Here is a 7,162-nt window from a genome sequence, read left to right as displayed (position 1 = left end):
TGCTTAAGGCAAGGAAAAGTTCCGCATGTAGCACAGTAAAAAGCCTTTGGATTTCGTGTTTGGTGAGGTTACGTTGTCTAAAAACAAAGTAGTTGCAACTGTCAATTCACTGGACATTATCCAAGCATAATACTTGATCCCCTGATAAGCCTTCCAGGTCCTTTGCACAGTACTTCTGGGTTTTGATTCCAAAATACTTGGTGTCGCAGAGTGGGGCTCGAGTTAGGCTAAACAAGGTACAGGTATTTTGCGATTTCACAAGTCGATTGTCTTTAATTTCAGGAGGGCTCCTTCTGTGTGTGCGGCAGCTGCGATGCTGCTGTCGCCTCTGTAACCTCCTGGCACGTTAAAGCCTGACCCTTATTGTGCAGGGATTCCTCGCAGCCCGCCCGCCACAATATCGCAGATAACTTGTGCCGTGATTTAGGAACTCAGCAGCGCTTCTGACACCTGGTGGTCACTTTTCGGGAGTGCACAGTCCAGAAATGCTCTCTCTGCAAATGGGGTCACGGCTGCCTGGCCCGGCAGCATTGCCGGCCGCTCGTTAGCTGTTTCCACAGACAGTTTTCATCAGGGAGATGTTATCCCTGGATAAAGTGGCGGATCATTCTTTTTTTCCTGATCGGGATGTAACTGTGTATAGTAGAGAAGGACCAGATGATTTATGAAAAGTTAAAATATTTTACTTTGTTTTAGAGCTTCGTCACTGTAAATAAATAATTAGATTCAAAATTAATTTCATGTTTAAAAACTTATTCTTCAAGCTGGCAGACTTGCCCGGCTCTGTTATTAGACAGATGAAGACTGGTAAAATTGCCTAGGCTTGAAATAATGTAAATGAATTTTTACATTTTGCGATGCTGGGGATCTAGCTCACGAAGAGCTCTCCATGAAGTATATCTCTTGTTGCTCAAATAGTTGAATAATCGTGCAAATAAAGCTGAGCTTGTATGTAGGACTGGGGTTTCAGTCAGCACACAAAATGTAGGTGAATCATTATTGCTCTAAAAATACGCTTCCAAGGTTGACTTCACAATTTATTGGCTCCTGCACATAATGGCAAGAGAGGTCAGCATGCTCTGACACAAGATACTGTGATGACTTGAGGCTATTACAAATCTACCAAAAGGAAAAAGGGAACAAAAAGGGCTCTAAACTGCTGAAAGAAATGTGCAGAGCAAAGTCTATTCTTTAAAGAGATTTAACTTCTGGGTTATATGTCCAGGCCTTTTTCTGCTGGGTGTATTACCCTGGTGCCTGAACTCATGGTTCGGCTGTTATTGCCGAAGTATTTCTTGGACTGAGAAGTGTGTGTCACAATCTGGTGTCTCTTGCTGCCAGTACTTGCACCCGGTACTAGTGAGAATAAAAGAGTAAACCATGGCAAGGGTTCCCCGCATGATTCCGATTTTTTTTTTTTTTTTTAAATTACTGCAGCTATGGGAATCCCTAAAGGCAGATTTTGGCCATGAAGTGTTACCACTTTCTTTGTATGTCTAGAAAGAGGTAGGAAAAAAATAAAAAAAGAAACCCTCGTGGCTGTACTTGGCTTGTAGCATTTTTTTCTAAGTTCATGCCAGCATTAACAGATCTGTCAGAACAAAGCAAATGTGTCATATTGGCAGCTGTTACTTATGAGTACTTTTTCTTTATTGCATTTTGTTTTGTAATGATTGAGAAGCTTTTATGTCGAGCTCTGCATAAATGGTACTGAGTGGGAGGGTATGGGCATGCTTTCTATTATTCTGCCCCTCATGCATGTCTCCTTTTTCGTCTTTCCAGAACCACACATTGAGCCAGCACGCACAGTGAGCCACTGGCACTACAGGACACCTCTCTGCAGAAGACTTGACGGTGGCACAGTGGGGAGGACCATTTGAACATTACATCCAATCAAAGTGTCATTTGCAACCCAGATGTAAAACTCTAATGATTTGGCCATGAGGCGCTGCTATTATAAGCAGCTGGAAATGAATATTAATGGAAGAGATTAAAAGTATTCCATGCTCAGTATTTTTTATTGTCCTGCTTCAGCTAGTGTACTTTAGAGCTTCTGCTTCTGACTGAATTTATAGTGTTAGATAAATCTGCTTTGATGCTGTTGCCCTTTGTTGCTTCTTGTATTATATTGATAGTTAAAGATTAGGTGTGATTTTTTTCTTTTTTGTTAACTGCTTTTTAATTGCAATTTTAGGTAACTGTGCTTTGTGATGTGATTGCTTGGCTATTGTCTGAATATTTCTTTTTAATTTTTTAATTAAAGACTAATGCTTTGATTGGATTTGCCAGTTCACCGGACAGTGATTAAAACTCTGTAATGAATATAATCGGTTTCAGTGCAACTGGATGGTTCTGCTTTATAAATGTGACTTAATCTGATTGCAATAACTAGTACAGCTCAATAAAGGGAATACATGAGCTTAGCGTCAGAGGTTGTCTGTCTGTCAGTGCACGCTGCATCCCCACTGCCGCTGGTCTGTGTGAATCACAGCGCGAAGGCTCACCTGGCAGCAGAGAGCGTTTGCACCCCGGGAGGAAGGAAGATTGGGAGAGAGCAAACGCCACATTCCTGCGTCTGGCACTGCATTCTCGTCTGGATGCACCTCCCGGGCTCCCACGGTAGGTTGAGGTGAGGTAAGAACATCTACTCTGAGACTGCGCGCGAAAAGGCATTGCTAGCTTTTAATACTCTTAACTTTTACTCTGGTCAATGAGAATGGAGGGGACTTGGTCTATAGCTGCCTTTGCCCTATCTCTGTGCTTCTTTGTTTCAGTAAAAATAAGTAATAGTTTTCTGGATTGTGTACAAATGCGGAAATATTGGAACTGGCCTTCGGAACCTTGGTTGGGGCCTGTATATTTCAAGCACATGGACTTTAGGCCCACAGGTATTGTAGCTCTAGGTAACTGCCATAATTCTGACACTTGAAACTACCATCATGCAGCCTAACAGCTCATTAGCAGCCTTTTTCTTTTTCTTTTTAAACATATCATGTGGTAATGAGGTAAGTTACATCTCTAGCCAGAGAAACAGTCATTTTATGGACCGTGGACAACTTTGGAAAGTTGGTAAGATGCAGTTCTCATAGGATCTCCTGCTTGAGTGAATCATAATTGTGCTGAAAGATGTTTAGCAGTTGTGACAGCTGAAATGATGTGGTTACCCATTCCCACAATGGATAAAGCTTTGCAAGACTGTGGCATAGAAACAGTTAGAGCTTTTCAAAACGGCTGTGCTGAACTAGAGCACAAGTGATTGTCATTGTATTGTGTCTGGGCTTGGAGCATTTAAGTGATATTTTGTAGAAAAAATGTTTTCAAGGATATGTCGTCAATGCCCAGGTTAGTTTATATAGTGAGTTTATTAACAAGTGCAAGAGCACCGCTTGTTGACACTGCAGACGATGTTTTCAACATTTAGGTTGCTGCTGATGTTGATAGTCGTGCTGCACACACATAGCTCCTTCAAGACAGTGGGACATGCTGCATGTAAGGGAAGGATCCTGGACATAACTGAAGTAGGGTCATCCCTACAGCAGGAAGTGCCAGAGCAGGGGTAAGTTCTAGCTTGAGAAAAGCTTCAACTTTTTCAAAAAAATGAAGTTTGGGGTAGATGATAGATATGGGGGTTTTTCTGCCAGTCACTCTGCTGAAATAGCATTGCACAGACAGTCAGAGTTAAGGCTCAAAATTTTGGTCTGTGATAAATTTATGGATCCTAACATAACAAAACTAGGAATGGCTTTTCCTAATTCAAAAAATACAGTTCTGTTTTCATCTAGGTAATTCTTAGCTCACTGTTTATGCAACAATATCATTGTACTAAGACCTGTTTCTATAAAAAATGTTAGCTTTCTGCCTGATAATTCCTCTATAAGCCACGGCACAGATGTTTACGGGCTGAAAAATTAGCTAATGAAATCACAGGTTCATTATTCTCATTCATAACGTATGCATACTTCTAACTCACAAGCAACACTTGAAGAAGATGGGAAATGGAAAAATGTCTCGCAGTACAGCATTCCACACGTGTGCTTGTAAGAAAAGCTAGCTTGGAGCATACATCAGCTGCTCTGGTAACAGCACCTGTGCCGTCTTCTCCGTGCTAAAAACAAGGGAGCCGGTTCTCACAATGGAGATGCTGAAAAAGGAGGCTTTTTGCCTGAGTCTGGGTTTGGAGTGTTGCTTGATCACTTCTGGGCAGGCCTTTGGAAATGAAAAGAAAGATGTAGGTTTCTGTCTTCAGGAAAAGGTTCTGTGTTGGGAATCCCAAGAGTGAACTGATGTTTCCATGCAAGTCTGAGAGCTGCTTTAGTAGTGCTGTACTCAAGCACATGCCTTTGTCTTGGCATCTCCCTGCTGACTAGTTAAAGCTAGGTGTATATTCACTGTGCTGGGATGGGGAGCTCCCCCTGTGGGGATCCTGTTCTGAGCTGCATAATTTTCTCCACCTGTACTGGAAACGTGGGCATGGGGCAAGGGTGCTGGACTCCACACTCAGCCTGGCAGTGCCAAGCGTGTTGCATCTGCCTTGAACCCTGACCAGACCATGGGCAAGGGTGGAGGAAAAGAATAGTCTGGTTTTCCACGCCGCCTTTAGAAGGTAGGGGACCTCAAAGTACAGGAGTGAGGGCTGTAGTCCTGCTCCATCTTCTTCATCCCTTCTGGTGTATGAGTTTCATTCATGAGCAGCACAAGTTAGGCTGGAGAGAGTGCCCCCATGGCTGGGAAAAAAAATTGAGCTGTGGTCCTCTCCTGCCAGTGCTCTGGTATCTTACAGTACTGGAGTAATATTTGAGTGGGCAAATGCTGCTTTTTTAAATTTGTTTTCTAAGACAATATGTACGAAAGTGCAAGAACACTTGCCATGAATCTGCTGGGTTGCTTTGTGTTATTTTTGGTATAACCAGGCCCATATAAACAGTCACTGTTAGAGCACACACTGTGGCAAGGAATGGTGCTGTCTTGATATCTACTTTTTTAGGGGCCAGAGAAATCCAGTTTGGGTGTGGGGGTGAAACCTACTGCAAAGAAACAGATGGATAGCCGTCCCTCTGCTCCTGCATCTCCGACACGCTAGACACCTACAGCTCCCTGAGTCGGTCCTTAGCCTAGGCTAGGGTGCAGCACTGCTGTCGGACCCTTTTTTCTGAGGCCTGGGCCTCCCCAGGCAGGGCTGCACCAGCCAGGGCACCGGGTGACAGAGTTCTGCGTTCGTCTGGCAGTTCCCATGAGACTGGTTTTTCTGTGCCACTTGTCCCACTTGGGAGCAGGGGCAGAGCAGCCCTTGTGCTGGTACAAAACACAGTTTTGCTGGCATAGCTGCGATCACACCAGGGAGTGCTTCACCAGCGTAGTATATAGTTCCCGTATCCGTTAAAAGCTCCTAGGGAAAACAGAGCCTGACTGCAGGTGGGGAAAGATAGTATCACAGCTTTTGTGATATTACATGTTTGAGGCTTCACCCCCTTTTTCCTAGTGGCCAAGAAGTGCTATAGAAAGCATTTGGAAAACAATCAGAAATGTTGACTCCAAAAGCACCTATATTTCAACAGCTACCACACGCTGAAAATGTGATGGAGAGCCTTTCTGTAATCCCCGTAATATTTCCTTGCCTGTCTGCGTAACTCGTGGCTCCTGCACAGTGGTTCTGCAGACAAGGGCTGGCTCAGGCTGCTGAAGACGTGGGCGACGTGGATGACTCACAAGTAAGTGCAAAGCAGAATTGCCAGCACTCTTGCTGAGGATGGGCTTTAGGCAAAAAGTTATTTCATGATCTGAGTGGTATTAAGGCCAGTAGAGTTTGGAAAAAATGAAAAAAGTTTTAAATCTGTAAAGAAATATTGTATAGACAGTTCAATATCTTTAAGTTTAGGCAAACACTGAAATATAAGCTTGTATTAACAATGAAATAACAAAGGACTTGTAGGAGCCCAGTCTGATAGCCCTTAATGCATTGAATGGTCTTTGCATTTAGCTTCACTATATGCCCATACATTCAAAAAGCATTGAAATATCTAGTCAAGAAGTAGCAACCAGTGCCTACAGGTGTTATATTGTCTACATAGTCAGCTTTACACATTTGTTTTATTCAATTCTTCTTGTAGATATTTGTCTGATCTATCACCTTCAGCAAGGGGTCACCACCTTCAGTCAGATGCCTTAGAGTTTTGGAAAAAGCAAGCAGTCAGCCCATTGCCTCTGAAAGAAAGGGAGAGAAAAGAAGTTTGGGGACCATTTGAGGGACTGAGTGACTGATCATTTTGTGCTGGAGCATGTTTGAGTGAGCTGGAGAAGGTCACCCCACTGAGCAGCAGCTCAGACGGATTGTGAAAGGGAAAAATCAGAAGGGTGAGGGGGCCAAGGCAGATGTCCCTCCACAAACTTCCTGCCCTCCAGAGCAGTTAATGAAAAATCCACCCTCTGGCAGCCTTTTCCATTGCAGTCAATCTGCACATCCCATGTCCCAAACACTATCTCACTTTCTCCTACCAATGTCTTAAGAGCAGATTTGGTTTTGATGTATTTTTCCAGCTTTTAACATGTGTAGATCACTCTCTAGTACAGCCAGTGAAGACTTTTCCCCTAGTCTGTGTAAGTGGTCTCTGCATTTTGGCCCACACCCTGAAGGAGTCAGATTTGTGCAATCCCCTCTCCACTACCTCACAACCGCTGACCAGCTTTAGCTACGTTTGACAGAGGTGCAGATGTCTGGGGATAGCGTATCCCTGCGGTGTGCTGGCAGTAGTCAGCCAGGATAAGAGTGATGCCCTGAAAGTGCTGTCACAGACAAAAGCATGTGAGCTCAACGCACATATGGCCACAGAAACCCAGCTGGCCAGAGACACAGTGGCCACCAGACTTTGGAGCTAATGGGAGCGTGGCTTGTTCTTCATCGCTTTGTCTTTTCTCCGCATTTTTGCCTCTTGTGAAATTGTTTAGTTTTACCTGTCTTCAGGATATTACTGTCATCCTCAAAACTCTAAGATGCCTCCCCTCCAAATGGCAACCAGGGCTTGCCTTTTGATCTGTTTATCTGTGAATTATAGTTACTTTCCTGAGGCTTAGCAGATTAGGTGACAGAGGGAGACAGGAGGTGTCCAAAGGAGAAACACTGAGCACCTCAAGAGAAAGACAAGCTAATTACTGCATCACCTACAAG

General features: G+C 43.8%; 1 long non-coding RNA gene across 1 annotated transcript in view; it reads left to right on the top strand.

Moving 5' to 3' along the window:
• LOC104277976 overlaps positions 1-2,418 on the top strand; it is a 21,909-nt gene extending 19,491 nt beyond the window's left edge. The window contains exon 2 of the long non-coding RNA XR_717853.1: positions 1,783-2,418. This is a non-coding gene — a long non-coding RNA (uncharacterized LOC104277976). The remainder of the gene's footprint in view (positions 1-1,782) is intronic.
• Positions 2,419-7,162: the final 4,744 nt, after the last annotated feature.

Source organism: Apaloderma vittatum, unplaced genomic scaffold (genome assembly GCF_000703405.1).
Source record: "Apaloderma vittatum isolate BGI_N311 unplaced genomic scaffold, ASM70340v1 scaffold17450, whole genome shotgun sequence".
Taxonomy (NCBI): Eukaryota; Metazoa; Chordata; class Aves; order Trogoniformes; family Trogonidae; genus Apaloderma; species Apaloderma vittatum.
The sequence above is the reverse complement of the archived record's forward strand: the minus strand, read 5'-3'. Positions and strand labels throughout refer to the sequence as shown.